Below are 24,051 nucleotides of genomic sequence, written 5' to 3'. Positions count from 1 at the left end.
AAGTCCTGGAAGTTCCCTGCAGCTTTAGCAGTCATGGGCATGGTTCCAGTGGGTGCCAGGGGCTTCCTAACTCATTCCAGAAGCCTGCTGAGCCACTCATGGAGCAGGCTGGAAGCTGGGCAGTTGACACCCCAGGAGCAGTCCTTAACCTCGAGGGACAGGAACAGGAGCACCCAGCTTCCTCACCCCTCTAAGGCACACTCCCCAGGGGTAACATTCACAGGTGCTGGGGATTAGAGTGACATCTTTGGGAGGCGTTATTCAGCCTACCCCAAGCAGTTGCAGGCACAGGCTCTGGGGGTGGGTGTCTACTTGGTGGATGGAGCTGATTAGGACAGGAAGGCAACTGTGGAGAGAAAATCAAGGTCATCAGAGCCCAGAGTGTGTGGGACCCTGTAGGCCAGGGTAGTAGCTGTGGGCTTTATTTGAGATGAAATGGGAGCCATGTGAGGGATTTGAGCAGTGGAGAGACATGACCTGATGTCCACTTAAAATGATGATTCTCCTGAGGTCAGGAGTTCGAGACCAGCCTGGCCAACACAGTGAAAACCCATCTCTAGGAAAAATACAAAAATTAGGCAGGCGTGGTGGCAGGGCTGTAATTCCAGCTACTTGGAAGGCTGAGGCATTAGAATTGCTCGAACCTGGGAGGCAGAGGTTGCAGTGAGCCGAGATTGTGCCACTGTACTCCAGCCTGGCTGACAAAGAGAGACTTCATCTCAAAATAATAATAATAATAAGTGATTCTGACAAGGTGGGGTTCTTACAGGTAAGGGTGGGTTGCCCCCCAGGTTGCAGCAGGGAGTAGCAGCTGCTTTGCATGTGGCCAGCTGTACAATGAGAAACTTTCCTCACCAAGCAGGAGACATGGTCAGGCCCAGCCTTGCCACCCTCCCCTGAACCACAGAGTATAGCGTAAGACAAAACATGCCCCAGATTCCATTTTTAACCATTCTATTCTTCCCTATTGCTTTTCTTACTGTAATTTTTTAACTTCTTAAGCCTATGTTTTTTGGGGGAAAATAATTGCTTATAAATGCAATTCCAGTACTTAGCCTTGCTATATGACTCTTCTATTCTGCCAGAGAAAGAAGAGGAGAAAATATTCCCTTTTTTCTAAAGCTGCAGAAATGTAGACAAAGCTGCCACTAGCCTATATGTCACCTTAGAACAAATTGTATAAAGGCCTGCTGAGTGGAGCATGGAATGGGTTCCCCTCATCCCTTAGCTGGACACGTTGGACAGTGCTCGACCTGTACAACTCCACATGACGACCCTGAATACAGATGTTTTCTGCATCATAAAATTGTCTTGGCAGGCCAGGCACAGTGGCTCACGTCTGTAATTCCAGCACTTTGAGAGGCCGAGGTGGGCAGATCATGAGGTCAGGAGTTCGAGACCAGCCTGGCCAGCATGGTGAAACCCTGTCTCTACTAAAAATACAAGAATTATCCAGGTGTGGTGGCGTGTGCCTGTAATCCCTGCTATTGGGGAGGCTGAGGCAGGAGAATCGCTTGAACCCTGGAGGCAGAGTTTGCAGTGAGCCAAGATCATACCACTGCTTTCCAGCCTGGGCAACACAGCAAGTCTCTGTCTCAAAAAAAAAAAAAAAAAAAAAAGAGTCCTGGCAAATCCTACTGCTATGGAAGGAGTCTCATTTATTATTCTGTATTAGTCAGTATAGGATAGGCTCTGCTGCAGCAATAAATAGACTCCAGAATAAAACACAGAGGTTTATTTCTCGCTTACACTGATATCAAGCAAAAGAGGCTTGCTGCCAGATGCACAACTAGCCAATACTATGGCAGTAGGTTTTTGAGAAAATAAAAGCTTTGTATAGCAGGTTAACTTCCAAGGAGACAGGAGTCCCACTGAAATCTGTCTCCCTATGCTGGCTTTAAGGCAGTAATTTTACCAGGAAAGGTTCAGGGGGTGGATTCTGGGATTAGCCAGTGATTGGTGGAAGCAAAGCAGAGGTCTGGGACGTCCTCTGGCATGCACAGTTCTCTCTCATGCCTCCTTAGGGGGTCCCATGTGAAAACTTGAGGAGTTAGTATGAAACTTTGGGTTGTGACTGCAGCAAGCTGGTTCTGCACAGACTCCACTTAGCCATATTGTTTCCAATTCATTTCAGCCAGTTCTTTTATCTCATAAGTGGAGGGAGTGGTTCACATTTCCACAAGTTGTTTCTTATCTGCCATCCTGCAAACTCAAGAATTTCTGTTAGTTACTGATTTCTTTAACTCTTTGGGGCATGGCTTCAACATCGTAGTCACAGTTCAGGTGGCTTTCTTTCACGTGATTCAGATAACTCAGGAATGCAGGCTGCCATCTGAAGTACCGGCTTCCAACGTCACCACACAATGGACAGAGAGAACATGGAACTGAGTATGAAGGGTAGAACTGGGCCTAGAAGTGTCATCTGTTTTGTCCACTGGCCAGAACATTTCATTGGCCAGAATGCAGTCACATGACCCCTCCTCAACTGCAAAGCAAATTGGGAAACATGGCTGCCTGTGTGCCCAGGAAGAGGAGGTAAATTGTTGGCTATCTGGCCAATTAATGCCCAGACAGGGATTCAGAAATTGTGGCCATGTCCTGTGAAAGCAATTCTAACCAAACAACAAAGAATCTGTAATTTTGATTCCTTGTACAAATAATTTGTTGACCTGAGAGTAATATGGACTTCTCTGAATTCCTAAAACTTGTATATACTTATCAGTTTCTTGTTCAGACATAAGAAGATCATTGGCATCTATTAATACCTCTTTACAGGCAGGGCGCAGTGGCTCATGCTTGTAATCTCAGCACTTTGGGAGACTGAGGCAGGTGGATCACCTGAGGTCAGGAGTTGGAGACCAGCCTGGCCAGCATGGTAAAACCCTGTCTCTACTAAAAATACAAAAAAATTAGCCAGGCATGGTTGTGGGTGCCTGTAACCCCAGCTACTTGGGAGGCTGAAGCAGGAGAATTGCTTGGACCCAGGAGGTGGAGGTTGCAGTGAGCCGAGATCACGTCATTGCACTCCAGACTGGCCAACAGAGTGAGACTCTGTCTCAAAAAGAAAACCTCTTTACTGCACTATGGACTGCTGCTCGCTTTTCCCTTTTCCTTGCACCACACATGCCCCAATGTCTCCTTCCAGCTCCAATCAAACTGGTTGAATAAGCTGTTTCTACTCATTACTCTCACTACATGCTGCCCCCTCCAACCTAGAAAACTTTTATTTTCTCCTTCTCTTAGTTAACTGCTCTTATACTTCAAGTATCATTGCCTCATGGAAGTCTTCCCATCACATATATGTTTTCAGAATGGTCATTAGTGCTGCTCCCTGAATCCCCTTGGCTCTCTCCCTTCCAAGCAGGGTGCCACTTCTGGTCCATCCAACAGGATGCCACTTCTGGTCCTCCTTATGGTTGTGTGGGGCCTTGCAACTAGCTCTGGCCAATGAAATGTGGGCAGAAGTAATACAGTCACTTCTAGGCCAGAGCACTTAATTGCCTGGGCAAAGATACTCTAGGATTTTCTTTCACTCTGCACAGAGCCCACAATTCTTGAGGTGGAGGCCATTCTGCCAGCCTGGATTGAAAAGGAGAAGTGAAACTGACCTACAATAGAAGTGACAGATAAGAAGTAAACTTTTGTTATTATAAGGTGCTAAGACTTTGGGGATGTTTGTTACCACAGCATAACTCAGCCTATTCTGACTGATACATTCTCCTTTCAAAACACTTGTCACTTTTGCAATTTTTCACTTGTTTCTCTCACTATCAAATTAGTATTTTTCTTTAAGCTACAAATTGAGAGCTCCATGAGGTCAGGAATTTGCGATTTCTGTTCTCCATTGTATCCCCAGATTCTGAAAAAGCTGGAACAACATAAAAGCTCAATAAATGTAAACTGAAGGGCCGGGCGTGGTGGCTCATGCCTGTAATCCCAGCTACTTGGTAGGCTGAGGCACGAGAATTGCTTGAACCTGGGAGGCAGAGGTTGCAGTGAGCTGAGATCGTGCCATTGCACTCCAGCCTGGGTGACAGAATGAGACTCTGTTTAAAAAAAATAAAAATAAAAAAATACTAAACTGACGGAAGAAATGATTGAGCAAGAATCCTGGGAGGTAGATACAATTATCCTTATTTGACAGGGATAAAATGGAAGATCGGAATGGTTGCATTGATTGCTCAATGTCACATCTCAGGTAAGTGGCAGAGATTGGATCATAACCCAGGTCTAACTGAATCCAGAGCTTGTTACAACAATGTGCTGCTACCTGTTCTGAATAGGTAGGTCTCAGGTTACCAGGTCTTGGTACTTATTCCCAAGGGGTTTTGTTCTGCCACCAAGGAATGTGTCTGTGTTGGTGATATGAGGCTAGGGACCTATGGGCCATTGGGAAGCTACACTAAAATGACCCACAGCTGGCCAGGCGCCGTGGCTCACACCTGTAATCCCAGCACTTTGGGAGGCTGAGGCGGGCGGATCACGAGGTCAGGAGATCGAGACCATCCTGGCTAACATGGTGAAACCCCATCTCTACTAAAAATACAAAAAATTAGCCGGGTGTGGTGGTGGGCACCTGTAGTCCCAGCTACTCGGGAGGCTGAGGCAGGAGAATGGCCTGAATCCAGGAGGTGGAGCTTGCAGTGAGTGGAGACTGTGCCACTGCACTCCAGCCTGGGTGACAGAGCGAGACTCAAAAAAACAATAATAAATAAAAAAAATAAAATGACCCACAGCTGGCTGGACAAGGCAAAAATATTCATGGTGGGCAGGGTGTTAGTCAACTGTCTGTCTGCCTTTCATTTTACCTCTTTTTAAATTGAGTGCTCACTCTCTGCTAGTGTTATGGACTGCATGTCCCCTCAGAAATTTGCATGTTGACCTCTTAGCCCCCAATGGCATAGTGTTGTGGGGAGCCCTTGTGACATCATTAGGTCATGAGGGTGAAGCCCTCATGATAGGATTAGTGTTCCTATAAGAGACACCAAAGAACTTGCCTTTTCTCTCTCTGCTCTCTGCCATGTGAGGACACAGCAAGAAGATGGCCATCTGCAAACCAGGGAGCAGCCCTCATCAGACATCTCTTCACCTGGCACCTTGATCTTGGACTTCCCAGCCTCCAGAACTGTGAGAAATAAATGTTTGTTGTTGAAGCCACCTAGGCTATGGTAATTTATTATAGCAGCCTGGACAGACTAAGACAGCCAGACTCTGTGCCAAGAGTTTTAGGGTCGTGAGCTCATGACATCCTCATGACCATTCCAAATGGTTCCTGTTTTTCACAAGAGGAACTCCGGCCCAGAGATGTGAGCTCATCTGCCTATGTTTACAAAGTATATTGGTTAGTGTATCAGTTATGGCTGCAAAACAAAACATCCCCCAAGTCAGAGATTTAAATAATAAGCATTCATTATTGCTTACAAGTCTACAAATTAGTTGGGCAGTTCTGGTTTCAGCTGTGATCATTCTTGCTTCTCTGATCAGCAGCAGTGAATTGGGGTTGGCTCTGCTGATCTTGGCTAACTCAATAGTTGGCTCTCTGTAGGCTGGACCAGATGTCATCAGCTGGAGCAACTGGGTTCTCCTCCATTTGGTCTCTCATTCTCCAGCAGGCCAACCCAGGTGTGTCCACAAGGTGGTGGCAGGAGTCCAAGAAAGTGAATGGAAGTTGCAAGGCCCCTTGAAACCCAGCCTCCAAACTAGCACAGTATCACCAGGGACTGGGACGTAGAGGCCTCACCTTGTCATGTGACCTGGAGGTCAGGGTTTTGGAAGCCCCTTGGGCAAGGTTGAGTTAAACCAGACAAAGCAGTTCTCTACTGTTGCCTAAGAAATCATCTAAAATGGCTTAAAACAACATTGATGGATTTATCTGTCCATTTTGCAGGTTGTTAATGTAGGCTGGGCTCACTCATGCATCTGTGGCCAGCACTGTATAGCTAGGTGGCTCTGTCTCAGAGGGCTGGATGACAGTTCGCTGGGGAGCCTCCAGCCTCTCATCCTCCAGCAGGCTAGCCCAGTCATGTTCACAAGGTCATGGCAAGGTCAACTAAGAGAGGACATGGAAGCAGCAAGGTTTCTTGAAGTCTAAGCTTGAAACTAGCACAGCATTACTTTCACCATGTTTGATTGACCTTAACAAATTACAAGGTCAGCCCAGATTCAAGGGGTGGAGACATAGACTCTATCCCTTGATGGGAAGAGTGGCAAAGTCACCTTGTAAGAATGTACTCAAGGAGGCATGAAGAAGTGTGTCCATTCTGCAACATCCTACCACAAGCTGTCAGTAACACAGCTTGGATTATAACCATGATGCACGTGGCCTCCACATGGCCTACTGTCTTTAGCTGTATCACTTCTTTTTTTTTTTTTTTTTTTTTTTTTTGAGATGGAGTCTTGCTCTGTCACCCAGACTGAAGTACAATGGCATGATCCTGGCTCACTGCAACTTCCGCCTCCCAGGTTCAAGTGATTCTCCTGACTAAGCCTTCTGAGTAGCTGGGATTACACATGCATGCCACCACGTCTGGCTAATTTTTGTATTTTTTTAGTAGAGTTAGGGTTTCACCATGTTGGCCAGGCTGGTCTCGAACTCCTGACCTCAAGTGATCCACCCACCTCAGCCTCTCAAAGAGCTGGGATGACAGGCATGAGTCACCATACCCAGCTGCATCACTTCTGTTCCTCTCCTTGGCTTCCTTCGGCTTCTCACATAGCTTCCCTTTCTGTTATTTGAGCCCCCAAGAGCTTTCTGTATTAAAATACATTTGCCTGGAAGTAACAGATATCTGAGCAAAGCATTCTAAGCTGAGAAGGAATTTATTGGGTCTTGGAATGGAGAGCCAATACATTGAGAGTCCAGGGTTTGAGTTGTGCTTCAGGCACGGTTAGATCCAGGTGCTCACACAATGTCCTCCAAAGTCATCTTCCTCCATCTCTCTACTCCACTTTTTTTCTGCATCGCCTTAATCCTCAAGCAGATGCTTCCCATGAAGAGATGAGGTGTCCTTCAGTAGCTCCAGGATTCCATCATGGCTGCTTAGCAACCTTGATAGGGGGTGAGCACATCCCCTTGTAATAAGAACATCAACAGTAGCAACAACATTGGAGTATTTACTGTGTGCCAGGCTCTTGTCTCAGTACTTGGCAGGTGTTTGCTTATTTTATCCTTATTACACCCTATAAGGTACAAATAATCCTCACTCCCATTTGACCGATGAAAGAACTGAGGCACAGACATTACAGGAAAGGGATCCAGATCCAGACACCAAGAGAGGGTTCTTGGATGTAGCACAAGAAAGAATTTCAGGGCAATTCCATAGAGTAAAGTGAAAGCAACTTTATTAAGAAAGTAAAGGAATAAAGAATGGCTACTCAATAGACAAAGCGGCCCCAAGGGCTACTGGTTGCCTATTTTTATGGTTATTTCTTGATGTTACGCTAAAGAAGGGGTGGATTATTCATGTCTCCCCTTTTTAGACCATATACGGTAACTTCCTGATGTTGCCATGGTATTTGTAAACTGTCATGGCGCTGATGGGAGTGTAGCAGTGAGGACAAACAGAGGTCACTCTGGTTTTGGTGGGATTTGGCCAGCTTCTTTACTGCAACCTGTTTTATCAGCAAGGTCTTTATGACCTGTATCTTGTGCTGACTTCCTATTGGTCATCCTAAGAGTTAGAATGCCTAACCGTCTGGGAATGCCGCCTCATTTTACCCAACCCCATTTAAAATGGAGTTGTTCTGGTTCACATGCCTCTGACACAGAGAGATGATATCCAGGTTTAAGGTTACATTGGTTGCAAGTGGTGGAGCTGGGTGTTGAACCCAACTGTGCTGGCTTTAGAGTCCTTGCTCTTAACTATCACTAGCAGAAAAATAATAATAGCAAACCGTTATTCAGAGCGGATAGTCTGTGCCTGGCGTTATTCTGAGTATCAGGAAATCATGATCATGATCATGATCAACATCCATTGAATCCTTCCAGCAGCTCTATGATGTAGGCCCTAGGAGGCATTATCTTCATTTCACAGAGGGGGAAATTGAGGTACTGAGAGCATAGACAAGCCTGAGGTCCCCTACGGAGCAGCTGGGACTTGAACCCAGGCAGCGGGGGTCCAGAGTCCCCATCTGCCTCCCCCAGGGCCTCATCCCTGAGTTGGGGGTGAGGTCAGCCTCAGAGAACTTCATGAAGTAAGATGGAGGGAGGTGCCCAGGATAGCCCGGCGAGCTCACGAGCTATGTGTCCACCTTTCCCTCCTCTCCCCTCTTCCCATAGCCTGGTCCAGTCTTCCCAGAATTCACTTGTGAATAGACTGACCTAATGCAAGCTGGACCAGTGGGGTGAGTCCAGGCAAAGCCAGCAAAGAGGCCAGTGGCCCAGCCTGAGCCACAAAGCGGGGCTTGCCAGGGCCCAGAGTGGTTGGTGTGAACCTATGCCAAGAAGGGCATGGGGGTGGAAGGGAAGACCCCCTCATTCCCCAGAGCAGCTGGGGCTCGCTTCGAGTCCTGCCTCACGCACCTGCACGTGACTGTAACCTTGACACTTATCAGACCTCTGCAAAACAATCCTCGTCCACTGCCCCGACAGGAAGCCTGGGCAAGATGCCAAGTCGTATTTAATGCGTTTATGAGAAACCAAGACGTGGCTATTTATAGCCCTTTGATTCATCTGCCAAGTGAGAACGGCGTACATGCAGTGACATCTTACGAGTGGAAAGTAGGCAACGCCGTCTGCCCCTTACCACAGACAACAGGCACACCCTGCTGCGTGGGCTCAACAGGGTCTCACGCCAACCTGTGGGAATGCCGCGGACAACGGTCCCCGTTCTGAAGTGCAGAAGCTGAGGCTTGGGAAGGGACAGTCACTTGCTTCATGGCGGGGCTGGGGAATGGAATCCAGGCAGACTCTTAACTCACCCCGCGAGCTGTCTCGGCTGCACGGTCCACACCCCACCGTCAACTCCTTTAAAGACAAAACTCTTGGCCGGGAGCAGTGGCTCACACCTGTAATCCCAGCACTTTGGGAGGCCAAGGCGAGTGGATCACGAGGTCAAGGGTTCAAGACCAGCCTGGCTAATATGTTGAAACCCCGTCTCTACTAAAAATACAAAAATTAGCTGGGAGTGGTGGTGTGTGCCTGTATTCCCAGCTACTCAGGAGGCTGAGGCAGAAGAATCGCTTGAACCCAGGAGGCGGGGTTGCAGTGAGCCAAGATCGTGGCACTGCACTCCAGCCTGGGCAACAGAGCGAGACTCTGTCTCAATAAATAAATAAATAAATAAATAAAACAAAAAGCAAAAACAAAAACAAAAAACAACTTTTCTGAATAGTTAGTGGGACTCTTTGGAAACATTCTGCCTGTTTCCTGCCTTCTTTTTTCAGCCCTATCTGTTCTTTCTGGCTCTATTCCTTCCTCTTTGATATTAAAATACTTTTCTTTTTTTTCTTTTGAGATGGAGTCTTGCTCTGTTGCCCAGGCTGGAGTGCAGTGGTGCAACCTTGGCTCACTGCAACCTCCACCTCCCAGGTTCAAGTGATTTTCCTGCTTCAGCCTCCCCAGTAGCTGGGATTATAGGTGTGCATTACCACACCCAGCTAGTTTTTACTTTTTTTTTTTTGAGACAGAGTCTCGCTCTGTCGCCCAGGCTGGAGTACAGTGGTGCGATCTCGGCTCACTGCAAGCTTCACCTCCTGGGTTCACGCCATTCTCCTACCTCAACCTCCTGAGTAGCTGGGACTACAGGCGCCCGCCACCACACCCGGCTAATTTTTTTTGTATTTTTTTTTTAGTAGAGACGGGGTTTCACCATGTTAGCCAGGATAGTCTCGATCTCCTGACCTCGTGATCCACCCGCCTCAGCCTCCCAAAGTGCTGGGATTACAGGCATGAACCACCATGCCCGGCCTAGTTTTTGTATTTTTAGTAGAGATGGGGTTTTGCCATGCTGGCCAGGCTGGTCTTGAACTCCTGACCTCAAGTGATACGCCCACCTCAGCCTTCCAAAGTGCTGAGATTACAAGTGTGAGCCCTCGGCCAACAGTGCTTTATTTCTTGTCTCTCTTTTCTTCATTCCTTTCCCCTTTCCTTTCCTCTTTTTCCTTTATTTCTTTATCTCTTTTTTTCAAGGCAATAAACATATTAGTAATTGCTGATGTTAGAATGGGCTCACGAGTATCCCAAGTCTTCCTCGCCCAGCCCCTGTTGATTCTCCAGTACATACCACGATTCCGCCCATTTCACAGACATGGTGGGAACGCCAGGGGCGGCTCCTCCCAGCTGACTCTCCCGTGCATGGGTGATTTAGTTTGCTCCTGTCGCTGACACCCGTGGTGTTGTGGCCACTGCAGCTAAAATCCAAAAGAGGGCACCAGCAATGCAGCAAGAAAGTGCCCACCCTTGAGGAAATCTGATGTTCAATTTGTCCTTATTTTGCGGTGATCTTTTGTGGTGGGAGGTTCCTGGAGGTGTCCCCATTGCCTTTCATGAGGCCTCCTCTCTGTGCCTAAGTTTCCGCATATGTAAAATGGGGTTAGCACTGGCACCCACCTCATTCTTACTGTCGGGAGGAATACACTGTAATATGGAGTGCTTAGAACAGTGCTTGGCAGCATGTGCGTCACGAATGTTTCCTGTTGTTGGTGGCGCTGTTGTTATTAGACCCTGGCTTTGGAAGCTGGGTCAGACACTAGCAAAGCCCTCTGCCTGGGCGTGCCCACGGGGACTGTTCCGGGCCTCAAGCTTCCACGCTGAAGCCCGCCCTGCAGGCAGGATGTCCGGCCTCCAACCGCAGCCTCCAAACCTTGATCGGTAACTCTGATTTTCTTGCCTCTGATTTTATTGCCTCTCTGCCCACATATCATCAGTGGGGGCGTGGACGCTTACATGAACGCTTGGGGTCTCATAAGGGGCACCCTGCAGATTCCAAGATTCACAGCTTCTGGCCTCAGGTCCTGACTGCCCCCCACCCCCAGCCCCTGGCATGCTGGTGTTGCCACAGTGCCCAGTCACCTATCTCTCCTCCACAACTTCTTCCTTCCTCCAAAGGCAAGCAGTAGTCATATTTCTGCTGTCATGTGTCTCTCACAATTTCCACCTTTTTTTTTTTTTTTCCCCCCCCTGGAGACAGAGTCTTGTTCTGTTGCCCAGGCTGGAGTTCAGTGGTGCAACCATAGCTCACTGAAGCCTTGAACTCCTGGGTTCAAACAGTCTTCCCACCTCAGCCTCCTGAGTAGCTAGGACTACAGGCATGCACCACCATGCCCTGCTAATTTCTAATTTTATTTATTTACTTTTTTCTTTGAGACAGAGTTTCACTCTTGTCATCCAGGCTGGAGTGCACTGGCACCGTCTCGGCTCACTGCAATCTCCACCTCCCGTGGTTCAAGCGATTCTCCTGTCTCAGCTTCCTGAGTAGCTGGGATTACAGGCACCTGCCATCATGCCTGGCTAATTTTTGTATTTTTAATAGAGACGGGGTTTCACCATGTTGGCCAGACTGGTCTCGAACTCCTGACCTCAGGTGATCCACCTGTCTCAGCCTCCCAAAGTGCTGGGATTACAGGCATGAGCCACCGTGCCTGCCTAATTTTTAAAATTTTTTTTGTAGAGACAGGGTGTCACTATGTTGCCCAAGCTAGTCTCAAACTCCTAGCCTCAAGTGATCCTCCCACGTTGGCCTCCCACATGGTGGGATTACAGGCGTGAACCACCATGCCCAGCCGCCTCCACATGTCTTAAGGGGATGTTTATGCCACTGATTCGTGATTATCAACGTTACCACAGAGCCCTTCTCTGTTGACTTCCTGCCCTGGAAGGGGAGGAGTGGATTCAGACCACGCCCCTTCTGATGTAATGATGCCACACAACCTCCCTGGTCTCAGAGTCCGTATCCGTGAATGAGAATAACAGTACCTACCTCAGAAGGTTGTGGTGAGGAGTGAACAAATTCATTCACATGAAGCACTGAGAACAGGGCTTTGCCCACACTACAGGCAGTGTTTGGACTCTCGCTGTCGTTCATAACTATGATCATCATCACTTTTATTTTATTTTAATTTATTTTTTGACACGGAGTCTCACTCTGTCACCCAGGCTGGAGTGCAGTGGTATGATCTCAGATCACTGCAACCTCTGCCTCCCGGGTTCAAGTGATTCTTCTGAGTAGCTGGGATTACAAGCATGTGCCATCACGCCTGGCTAATTTTTGTATTTTTGGTAGAGACGGTGTTTCACCATGTTGGCCAGGCTGGTCTCAAACTCCTGACCTCACGTAATCCACCTGCCTCGGCCTCCCAAAGTGCTGGGATTACAGGCATGAGCCACCACGCCTTGCCCCATCATCTAGATTCTACAATTGTTAACATTTTTCTGTATTTACTTTATTACATATCTTTCAGTCCATTCCTCTATTTATCAAGCCATCTGATTTTTTTTAAATGTATTTTTAAAGAAGGTTAGAGTAAAGTATTTTAAAGTAGACATCAGTACTCTTTGCCCTTAAACATTTCAGGATTCATATCACCAACTGGAGTTCAATGTTTGCAGTTATTTTTGAGGTTTTATAAATTTGCATGCAATGAAATGTACACATCTGAAACATCCATTTGCTGAATTTCTTAGTATTATCATTATTATTTAGAGATGCAGTCCCGCTCTGTACCCCAGACCGGAGTGCAGTGGTATGATCATAGCTTACTGCAGCCTCGACCTCCTGGGCTCAAGCAATCCTTCTGCCTCAGCCTCGAAAGTAGCTGGGACTACAGAAACATGCCACCACGCGTGGCTATTTTTTTTTTTTTTTCTCCACAGGGTGAGTTCTATGCCTGGGGAATTAAAACAATTTTTAAAAAAGAGATAAGGTCTCTCTATGTTGCCCAGACTGGTCTTGACCTCCTGGCCTCAAGTGATCCCCCTGCCTCGTCCTCCTCAGTAGCTGAGATTATAGGCATGAGCCACTGTTCCCACCTCCAGTTGCTGAGTTTTGACCAATGAATGCAGTTATGTAATAAGTATACACTCCTGCTTTAGACTACAGCCCCTGTTAAGATGAAGAACATCTCCAGGACCCCTGCAAAGTCCCCTTATGCCCCTTCCCAAATGATCCCCACCTCCACTCCACCCCCAGAGGCAATCATGGTTTTGATCTTTTTATACCTTTACTTTAAATTTTCAGGGTGGATGACAGGTGTGTGATGGGAGGGACCTTAGTTAAATTTTGTGGTTGGCAGCTAGAATTGAAAAAAGAAAAAACCTCATTGCGGCCAGGCGCGGTGGCTCATGCCTGTAATCCCAGCACCTTGGGAAGCCGAGCTGGACAGATAGCTTGAGGTCAGGAGTTTGAGACCAGCCTGGCCAACACAGTGAAATCCCATCTCTACTAAAAATACAAAAGTTAGCCCGGTGTGGTAGTGGGCACCTGTAATCCCAACTACCTGGGAGGCTGAGGCAGGAGAATCGCTGGAACCTAGGAGGCTGCAGTGAGCTGAGATGGCACCACTGCACTCCAGCCTGGGCAGCAGAGCGAGACTCCATCTTAATTAAAAAAAAAAGAAAGAAAACCTCGTTGCTCCCGCCTACAGAATATGGATACCTAATGAACGTGATCACACACAGCAATGACCAGCTTGGAGGGAAGGAGGGACCCTCAGTGCTGAGAGTTGGGACAGTGTCCACTGAGGGCCCTGGTCCTAGCACTGAATGAGCCAGGCTGTTTCAATTCCTGGACAAGCACTGGTTCACCCATTGTGTGTGGACCCCTTACCCTGGCTGCCTCATGTAGGATGCTGTTGGCTGCACGTAAGAAAGAACAAATTCCAAACATCTTAAAACAATAAGGACATGTATTATTTTACAGAACTGCTAGTCCCCCAAAGGCGGGGAGGTTCTCCAGGGGTCAATGCATCAGTCAAATGACGGTCTTATAGACTCAGGCTCCTCAGCATGTGGGTAACATCATCCCTCATGGTGGTAACGTGGCTGCCACAGCCCCAGCCATCATTTCCTGTAGATGCAAAGCATCACAACCATATACTTCCTCTTGCTAAAATCCTACTCTGCCCATTTCCTTTCTGTATTTTCAGTGTTTAGCCTCTCTGATTCTGCTCTTACTACTAACTCATGGGATTTCAAATCATGGGGATTATAGGCTCTCCGAAGTGCTAATGAAAGAAATTGCAGAAAGAAAAGAAGAAAAATGATGTCTTTCTCTGTGGCTTCAGAAAATCAGACACTCCTCAGCATCATAAAACTCTGTTTGCAAATATTCTTTGCAGGCCGCAGGGACATCAGAGATCATCAGTATGTCTTATCAAAGGAAACTTTAACATTGCAGCATCTGTGATTCGGATTTATCGCCCTAGGACTAATACTTAAATTGCATGTAGATTCTGAAAAGGATAAATATTTGTGAATTTTCTGTTAAACCAGAGGAATATTTTTACCACCCCCTCTTCTTCAATGTGGATGTAGGGAGAACAAAAACATGTGATGCTGTTAGAACTCTGCTCTAGACTAAGAGTTTGAGCGCCCAGTTTCAGCCAGCTAATGCTTCCTCACACTGTCACATTCTCTCTGCGAGGCAAAGAAATAGTTTATTTCTCTTACATTACTTTTTTTTTTTTCTTTTTGTGAGATAGGATCTCTCTCTGTCACATAGGCTGGAGTGCAGTCGTGTGATTATGATTCACTGCAGCCTTGATCTCCCGAGTTCAGATGATTCTCCCTTCTCAACTTCCTGAGTAGCTGGGACTACAGGCACACACCACCGTGCCTGGCTAATTTTGTGTATCTTTTAAAAAAATTTTTAGAGATGGGGTCTTGCTATGTTGCTCAGGCTGGTCTTGAACTCCTGGGCTCAAGTGATCCTCCTTCCTTGGCCTCCCAAAATGCTGGAATTACAGGTGTGAGCCACCACACCCGGACTCCTACAGTACTTTTTTTTTTTTCTTTTGAGATGAAGTCTCTGTTGCCCAGGCTGGAGTTTAGTGGTTCTATGTCTGCTCACTGCAACCTCCACCTCCCAGGTTCAAGTGATTCTCCTGCCTCAGCTTCCTGAGTAGCTGGGACTACAGATGCCCACCACCAGGCCCAGCTAATTTTTCTATTTTTAAAAACAGAAACGGAGCTTCACCATGTTGTCCAGGCTGGTCTCGAACTCCTGACTTCAAGTGATCTGCCCACCTTTGCCTCCCAAAGTGCTGGGATTACAGGCATGAGCCACCATGCCTGGCCTCCTACAGTACTTTTTAAGGCCAAAAACATTTTACCCCAGATGGCTTCCACTAGCCAGCCCCCAGCAGACTCCCTCTAAAAGTCAGTCACTGCTGTGACTTCTCCTTGTCCAGGAGTGTGTCCCAGCCTTTCCCAGAACCAATCACCAATAAGGAGACAGGAGAACTATGTCTGGCTTAGATCACTCAGAGGCTGAGGGTACTTTTTCTGAACACACGATCAGAGCTAATAAACAGGCTAATAAAATTAAGGCTCTGCTTACAAAGAAGTAAAGGAAAATGGGCTTGCTTACTAATAATGCAGATTCCCAATTCCTGCTGCTAGTTGCACGGCTGCTTCTGTAGACACTCTGCCTCCTTCTGGCTTGGCACTTTGATCTTGTGTTTATGCCTCAGGATGAACAAACCTCAAACACTCAGGCTTCTTAGAATAGGAGGTCCTAGAGGAGGAGTGGTTTCTGAGAGAAGGAAGCACCTGCCCACACCTCTTAAAAGGAAAGTACCTAAGCTTGGCTGCCTGCTTATCTTTGAGATTTTATTATCAGTCAGGCCTTCTGTCACAAGTGATTAAAACCCAAACTAGCTTGAGTACAAAGGGAATTTATTGGTTCTTAGAATGGAAAGTGGCGGATTTCAGGTACGGCTGGATCCAGGTGCCCCTACAATACACTCAGGATTATGCCTCTCTCCCTCTCACCTCTACTGTCCTCAATACTGACTTCATTTTCATTCAGCGAAGATGACATCCAGCAGTTCCAGGCTTAGAGCACAGCAGATAAGTAACCATGGCAGAAAAAGAAATGCCACTTTCCCAATAGTTCCAACAAAAGTCCTGCAGCTGTCTCTCATGGCTTCACTTGGATGGCGTGTTCATTTCTGGACCTGGGGAATGTAGTTGGCTGTATCCAAATCACATAGACTAAGAGCAGGAGAGGTTGGCTCCTAAAGAAAATAAGAAGGGTAAACGAACGCCCATCAGGCTAATCTTTCTCTTGTATGTAGAGAGAGCCCCGGAGAGCATCAGCCTGTCCTGTTTTACCATGAAAAGCAATTCAAAAGATAACAGGGTGATAGGGGCTCAATAAGCTGGGACTGGACAGGGAGAGGTCTTGGAAGAGACAGTGTTGAAGGCAAATCCTTGAAGGATAAGAAGTCAGTGTTTTAGGTGGCAGGACCTGTGAGGGCAAAACACCTGAGAAAAATCAATATTTGATGAATGAGTGGATGAATGAATGAATGAATGAATGAGTGAATGACTAAATGAATGAGTGAATGAATGACTATGGACAGACACTGTATACAAAGAGCCCCATCTTCTTGCTCAGAAGGACCCACGAGCCCCTGTAGTACTGGGAGAATTGGAGTTGGGCTGCAGACCTTGCAGGGAAAATGGAGAGGGAGAGAAGGAAGAGGAGAGAGGAGGAAAGGAGGAGGAGGGAAAGGGTCAGTTGGACTCCCCAGGAGCCATGAGGAAGGACCAGATGGACCCTACCTGGGAGACCACGTCCGACGTTGCTCTCTTGAGGGTCCTGGGCTGCCTGGAAACCCTCCCCCCTCCACAGCCTCCACTCCCTGCCCCTTCCCTCCCCCGCCTCACTCTCACTTCCTCTTTTCTGTTCCTCATGCGTACCAAGCTAGCTCCCATCTCAGGCCTTTGTGCTTGCTGTTCCCTCTGCCTGGAACACCCTTCTGTAAGAACTTCTCAGCCCTCAGATCTCAGCCAAGAGTCCCCTCCTCCAAGCAGCCCTCCCTGACCACCCCAACTGAATTACCCATCCCTCTACACCCACAGCCTCTTCCAAATCACACCATGCTGCGTACCTTCCTCTCTCTGAAAATGTCATGTTTGTGAATCTGTTGTGGTCACAGTTGTCACCCTGTCAGAGGCGTTTGAACAAGAGTGACTCCATCTTGAATAGGGGCCAGGTGAAATGAGGCTGAGACTTACTGGGCTGCATTCCCAGATGGTTAAGGCATTCTGAGTCACAGGGTGAGACAGGAGGTCAACACAAGATACAGGTCATAAAGACCTTGCTGATAAAACAGGCTGCAGTAAAGAAGCTGGCCAAAACCCACCAAAACCAAGATGGTGATGAGCATGACCTCTGGTCTTCCTCACTGCTACACTCCCGCCAGTGCCATGACAGTTTACAAATGCCATGGCAACGTCAGGAAGTTACCCTATATGGCCTAAAAAGGGGAGAAATGAATAATCCACCCCTTGTTTAGCATATCATCAAGAAATAACCATAAAAATGGGCAACCAGCAGTCCTCGGGGCTGCTCTGTTTATGGAGTAGCCATTCTTTATTCCTTTACTTTCCTAATAAACTTGCTTTCACTTTACGGACTTGCCCTGAATTCTTTCTTGTGGGAGATCCAAGAACCCTGTCTTGGGGTCTGGATCGGGACTCCTTCCCTGTAATACTATTATTACTGACTTATTAATATTCTAGGGTTGTTGTGAAGTCTGGATGGGAGTCAGGCACAGTGTTTACCTGTTTGGCCTTGCAGTGTCCAGCCATGATTGTGGCCTCCTGCCTCTGCGACCCGGTTCAAGTGACCTCCCTGCTCTGGGACTGTCTGTCTCCCCGTAATATGGAGACTTCTATATTGCTCTTCTATACCTCATGTCTCTCTTTTACACACACACACACACGCACACGTGTGTGTGTGCATGGCTGTGGTGCAGGTTTGATGACCTCATGCAGATGTCTAGAGCATGGTTCTAGGCAGAAAATGGAAAATTATTTATAATATAGTTAGTTCAACCAGCTACAATATAGAGAGGGATTTCCTGGCAGGCCATGTGACTTCCATGATGGACTGGGTCTGGCTTCGCCTTTAACCCTCTCCCCAGCCTCCCCTCAACTCTCAAGAGTCAGCTAGGGGCCATCGCCCTGCATGCAGGGAGGCTGGACAGCAGAAAGCATCAGCCCCATGATGCTCCCTGCCCTGCCCCTGCTGTCACCAGGTGGGACAGCTAGACTGAAAGGGCTTCCACAACTCTGGGCTGGGCACCAACAGCCAGGGGAGCTGGAGATTGAAGGGTAACATGTGCAGACTGGAATAGGAAGTTCCCTGGCCTCCAAGCCAGGCCTCCCTAGGACCCTCCTGCCCTCAAATCTGGAAGCTCAGTGTCTTCACCCTTTAGGTCTCTGGGAGATAGGAGACGGAGACTTAGGAAAGTCCAGGGGAAAATAATTTCCAAGTAATAACACAGAAAACAAAACAAAGCTACTAAACCAAAGGATATTGCTGTCAACCACAGTGACTTTCACACTTTTTTTTTAACTGTAAGAGAGTCATTTGACATCACAACCTAGAATATATACTTTGAACCAAAAATAAAATCCTAAGCCCCCCAACTAACTAAGTGGACCCCCTTATGGGCCAAATGGACCCCAGAGACATCTGAAAACGTGAATTCTAGCCATGATGAAATGGGAGGTGCATATGCTTCATTCTAGCCCCTCCCTTCTGGAGTTTAGGCACAACTGACCAACAGTAACATTAAAATACAGATCACGGGACTGACAGAGTAGACTCTTTATGGCAATCAGATCCCAAATTCCAAGCTGACCCTGGTCACATGTTCTCTGGGTGCTGCCACTTAAAAGATTTCATTTGCATAACAAGGGCCTTGGCTTCTACAACCCCTTATGTTAGCTCAAGCATTCTTTTCTAAGGACTTCTTAAGTCTTTAGGCAAAGCTTAACTCTTCCAACCAAATGGCAATCAGAAAGTCTTTGAATCCACCTATGACCTGTAAACCCTGCTCCCCACCCTCTGACTCAAGATATCCCACCTCTTCAGGTTGAACTAATGTACGCCTTCCGTATATTGATTTATGTCTTTGCCTGTCACTCCGGTCTCCATAAAATGTATAAAATCAAACCGTAACCTGACTCCCTCGGGCACATGTTCTCAGGACCTCTTGAGACTGTACCCCAGGCCATGGCCACTCATATAGGCTCAGAATAAACCTCTTTAAATATTTTACAAAGTTTGGCTTTTTTGTCAACAATACACACTCACAATAAGAGTTTACCAAAGTAACACTTACTTAAGGCTGGAGACAAACTCTGATACTCTGAAATTTCTTTTTTTCTTCTACTTAATTCCATTTTCAAAAAAAATTGCTGGTTTGGACCTTCTAAACTGATCTCATGAACCACTAACAAGTCACTACTCACAGCGTGCAAAGCTCTAATTACACACTAGAAAGTATGTTTTAATACTGGGGGAAAATGGGAAAGTTTTACCCATAGAATATTCCTTTACATTACACTGAATGTATTTTACCTGATAGACAATGCTATACTTTTGCTTAAAGCTAATTCCTACTGCAGACAGATGGAGAGTATACCATGGATAGGCACAGGCAGAGGAGGCTCTGCTTTGTGGGCCTAACTTCATTCACTCCTTCCACAAATCTGTACCAGGTGTTGGAGGGTCAGCAGCAGTGGCGTGCTGTATTAGTCTGTTCTCACACTGCTAATAAAGACATACCTGAAGGCTGGGTACGGTGGCTCACGCCTGTAATCCTCAGGGTGGCCAAGGCGAGCGGATTGTGAGGTCAGGAGATCGAGACCATCCTGCCTAACATGGTGAAACCCCGTCTCTACTAAAAATAACAAAAAATTAGCCGGGCGTGGTGGCGGGTGCCTGTAGTCCCAGCTACTTGGGAAGCTGAGGCAGGAGAATGGTGTGAACCTGGGAGGCAGAGCTTGCAGTGAGCTGAGATTACACCACTGCACTTCAGCCTGGGCAACAGAGTGAGACTCTGTCTCAAAAAAAAAAAAGAAAAAAAGAAAAAAAAAAGACATACCTGAGACTGGGTAATTTACAAAGAAAAGAGGTTTAATTGACTCACAGTTCAGCATGGCTAGGAAGGCCTCAGGAAACTTACAATCATGGCAGAAGGGGAAGCAAACACGTTCTTCTTCACATGGTGGCAAGAGAGAGAAGTGCTGAGCCAAAGGGGGGAAAGCCCCTTATAAAACCATCAAATCTCATGAGAACACACTCGCTCTCATGAGAACAGCATGAGGGTAACCTCCTCCATGATTCAGTTACCTCCCACTGGGTTCCTCCCACGACACATGGGGATAATGGGAACTACAATTCAAGATGAGATTTAGGTGAGGACACAGCCAAGCCATATCACATGCTGAAGCCAGTTTATCCCAACTCACAAGAGCCCTTTGTTAAGTTTTTCAGGAATTTTGGTTGAACTCGCATTGGTAGCTTGAAATCATGCGTGGTGGAAGATTTACACCATGGAATCAGCCACTCTATAAGTCAACATCCCCCCACCCCTGCAATAGTTGTTAAACCTTTATGAGCACACTGCTAGTCAGCAGTGACCAAGACCTGGTCCCTGCCCTGGCAGAGCCTGTTCTAAAAGGACGGGGGCATAATTTACTCAACCACAACAACACATATAAACATGTGCCTTATGTGTGCTATGTGCTATACACCTGCTACAAAGGAGAAGTATAGGAATTCATGAGAGAAGATAACAGAAGGGACTCAAACAAGGCTTCTCCAAGGACACGAAGTTTCAGCAGAGACTTGAAGGATGAGGGGATTTAACTAGACGAAGAATGCAGGGAACAGTATTTCAAGGAGATGGAATAGCGTGTGCAAAAGGCCGGTGCTGAGAGAGGATGGTGAGTCTGCGCAGCGTCGCTGGAGTGGAGAGGAAAGAGGAGCAGAGTGAAAGAAGGAGATACCAGGCTGGAGATGGGAGCATCCTGGCCATGTGGGGTCTGAGGCAGCATGAGGCCTCTGGTTTTTACGCAAAGAGCAGTTCTCACAAGGCTACTCCCGCGTTGCCATGCCCTCTTTTACACCTCTTCCTATCGGATTCTGCAAACTAAATTTATGGTGCAGATTGCACTCACTGCCGCCTTTACAGAAGCAGAGGAGAGGAGACATCTCCATCTCCTCCTGATATGACTTTTGCTAACCTGCATTTTAAAAGTCAGCCTCTGAAAGGTCAGATGTGAGCATGAGAAGCAAAAAAAAAAAAAAAAAATAGAAAGAAAAATCCACAGCACTGAAAAGTTCTTCATTTCACTGGCAGTAAAATAAGAAGCATTTACTTTATGGTTTTTCTTTCGGCCTAAAGTGAGCTTTGAGGTGATGTCAGGAGGTCATTAAGGTGGGACCTAATCAACCCGCACCTGGAAGATACTTTGAGGGCAGCCAGGAAAGCCTCCAAGTAACAATCGAAGAAACCAGGGGTTGATAGTGAAAGGGCACAGCTGCTTCTAGGATCTGTTAGTCTCAGAGTGAGAGAAAAAGAGCTCCACTTACCTGTGACCACAGAGGGCAGAAGGAGAACTGTTAGGTGGCAATTATGTGGGGGCACATCTAGCCCAAAATAAAGAAGGTCTTTCCTGACCAACCAGAGGCAGGACCCCTCCCATTCAGCATTGCAAGAGGTTGTGCTTAGATAACCTGGACGGGTCCAAGTTGGGGGATTTGACCTCTCCCGCTCCCATTCCCATGCCCGGGAAGTCATCTCAGCCACTATTGTCAGGAAGCGGTGGACACTCCCTTCCTAACAATACTTCTCGCTTGTTGTATAACCTTGGGGTGGCTGCCTAAGCTGTCTGATCCACATTTAAAACTGGGGGCAGCCGGGCGCGGTGGCTCACACCTGTAATCCCAGCACTTTGGGAGGCCAAGGCGGGTGAATCACTTGAGGTCAGGAGTTTGAGACTAGCCTGGCCAACATGGCGAAACCCCATCTCTACTAAAAATACAAAATTAGCTGGGCGTGGTGGTGCGCGCCTGTAATCCCAGCTACTCAGGAGGCTGAGGCAGGAGAATCACTTGAACCCAGGAGGCAGAAGTTGCAATGAGCCAAGATCACACCACTGCAGTCCAGCCTGGGCAACAAGAGTGAGACTCCGTCTCAATCAATCCATCAATCAATAAACGGGGGGCAATTTTAATAGCCACCTCATAGGGTTGTTTTGAGGATTGTAAAGTATAATGCATGTAGTGTTTGAAGAGCATCTGGTGCATAGTAAGTCCTCGACAAAGTTAGCTACCATCGGTAATAGTATTTCCAGCCTCCCTGCTTTTCCCCCAAATCAAACACACCGGAGATGTGAGACGGGAGTTAAATTCTTTTACTGAAGGGTCAGTTTATTAGTTTTGACTCTGCTGCCAGTGCAAGAACCCCAATTTCAAGTTGACTTAATTAGAAAGACAACAATAACAATGACAAAGATGGAACTTAATGGTACACACAACTAAAAAGTCCAGATATGTTTAGCTTCAGGTGTAGTTGTATCCAGGTGCTCAAAGGATGACATGAGGAGTGTCTCCCTGTCCCTTCTGCCAGTTCAATGTGCCTCTGTGTTGATCTCATTCTCAAAATGACTCCTCCCTTCTGGGGGAAACAGTGGTCACCAGCAGCTCCAGGTTCACCTTCTACCATCTAAGCAACTCAGACAGAGGATGAGCAAATGTCCTAGAGTTGGGTCTCGGTCCAGTGTGACCATGAATCTATCCCAGAACTAAGGACAGTCGCCAGGGTTACATAGACTCCCATTTCCCAGGCCTGGGGCATATGTCCATTTCTAGAGTTTGGAGAGGGGAATCACATCTTACTTAAATCACCGGGGCTAAACATGGGTAGAAGTGCGCCCTAAAGGAAAACAGGAGTACCGTGACCCAAAGAGGAGAAAATCGTAGCTAAGCAGGGTGCAGCAACATATGTTGCCTATAGTCATGCAGATCTCTTCTTGGAGGGCTCGAGGATGTGACTTTACCCACCTTTCTTGCCTCCCAGGCTTGGAAAAGGAGGTGTCTGAAGTGCAAGCTGCTCTCTCCTGCTCCCTTTTTCTCTTCTCAGTCTCCCTCTAACAGCCTTTTCTTTGCAGCCCTCCTGTCTGGGGTTCCTCTACTTTCCTGTGAAATTCCATCCTTGCATTTCTTTTTTTAATTGAGGCTTCAGTCAGATAATAATAGAAGCTCTCCTCCAGCCAGCTCTCCTATTCTTAACGGGTCACACACATGTTCCAGGCTCTGGTTGTGAAGTGGCTATAATTTGGTGCCTGGATCAGTCAGGATTCAACCACAGGTAGGGGGCTGAAGCATCACTAAGAAATACCTATAGACTGATTAGTTGCTACAAAAGGACTAGTTACCGGATTTGATCTTATGCAATTTAGGGAGCTGGTTAAATGGTCTCTGTCAGGTTGTTATCTTTGAGTCAGATGCTTGAACTGAACCCCATAGGTGCAGGAAGTCAGGAAGGGAAGATGGAGGGAAGGTTGAGGAGAGCAAAGAACAAGATAGAACCCACACGCATAAGCCAGAGTCCACGAGGACAAACCAAACCCCATGTGAGTTCTTTTGTAAATTTTATTTATTTACTTTTTTATATTTTCGAGACAGGGTCTCAGTCTGTTGCCTATGCTGGAGTGCAGTGGCACGATCATAGCACACTGTAGCCTTGACCTCCCGAGCTCAAGCAATCTTCCTGCCTCAGCCTCCCAAGCAGCTGGGATGCCAGGTGCGCAAAACCACACCTGGCTTAGTTTTCAAAATTTTTTGTAGAAATGGGGTCTTGCTGTGTTTCCCAGGCTGGTCTCAAATTCCTGGCTTCAAGTGATCCTCTCACCTTGGACTCCCAAAGTGCTGGGATTACAGGCGTGAGCCACTGCGCCCAGCCCCATGTCAGTTCTTGTTGCCTCCAACCTCGGTGGTGTGGGTATACTGCTGGAGCCGGGGTCTTTTATCATGGGGCCAAGCACACGTATCTGGCCCCAAGAGTTGTGCTACTGAATGCCAAGGG

At 47.2% G+C, this 24,051-nt stretch overlaps 3 long non-coding RNA genes across 3 annotated transcripts in view; all 3 read right to left on the bottom strand.

The window, feature by feature from the left end:
• Window positions 1-1,720: 1,720 nt before the first annotated feature.
• LOC144337409 (uncharacterized) lies at window positions 1,721-15,649 on the bottom strand. The gene is made up of 3 exons (XR_013410496.1): window positions 15,525-15,649; window positions 4,998-5,125; window positions 1,721-3,608 (listed from the first exon to the last, which is right to left on the bottom strand). It is a non-coding gene; the product is annotated as an uncharacterized LOC144337409 (long non-coding RNA).
• Window positions 10,096-14,003, bottom strand: LOC144337412 (uncharacterized). Its single transcript, XR_013410500.1, has 2 exons — window positions 13,530-14,003; window positions 10,096-11,331 (listed from the first exon to the last, which is right to left on the bottom strand). It is a non-coding gene; the product is annotated as an uncharacterized LOC144337412 (long non-coding RNA).
• Window positions 15,650-16,041: 392 nt separating the features above from the next.
• Window positions 16,042-24,051, bottom strand: part of LOC106994737 (uncharacterized) — a 33,529-nt gene continuing 25,519 nt past the window's right edge. Inside the window, exon 3 of the long non-coding RNA XR_013410501.1 lies at window positions 16,042-16,173. This is a non-coding gene — a long non-coding RNA (uncharacterized LOC106994737). The remainder of the gene's footprint in view (window positions 16,174-24,051) is intronic.

Source organism: Macaca mulatta, chromosome 19 (assembly GCF_049350105.2).
Source record: "Macaca mulatta isolate MMU2019108-1 chromosome 19, T2T-MMU8v2.0, whole genome shotgun sequence".
Lineage (NCBI taxonomy): Eukaryota > Metazoa > Chordata > Mammalia > Primates > Cercopithecidae > Macaca > Macaca mulatta.
This window is presented reverse-complemented; position numbering and strand designations above follow the sequence as displayed.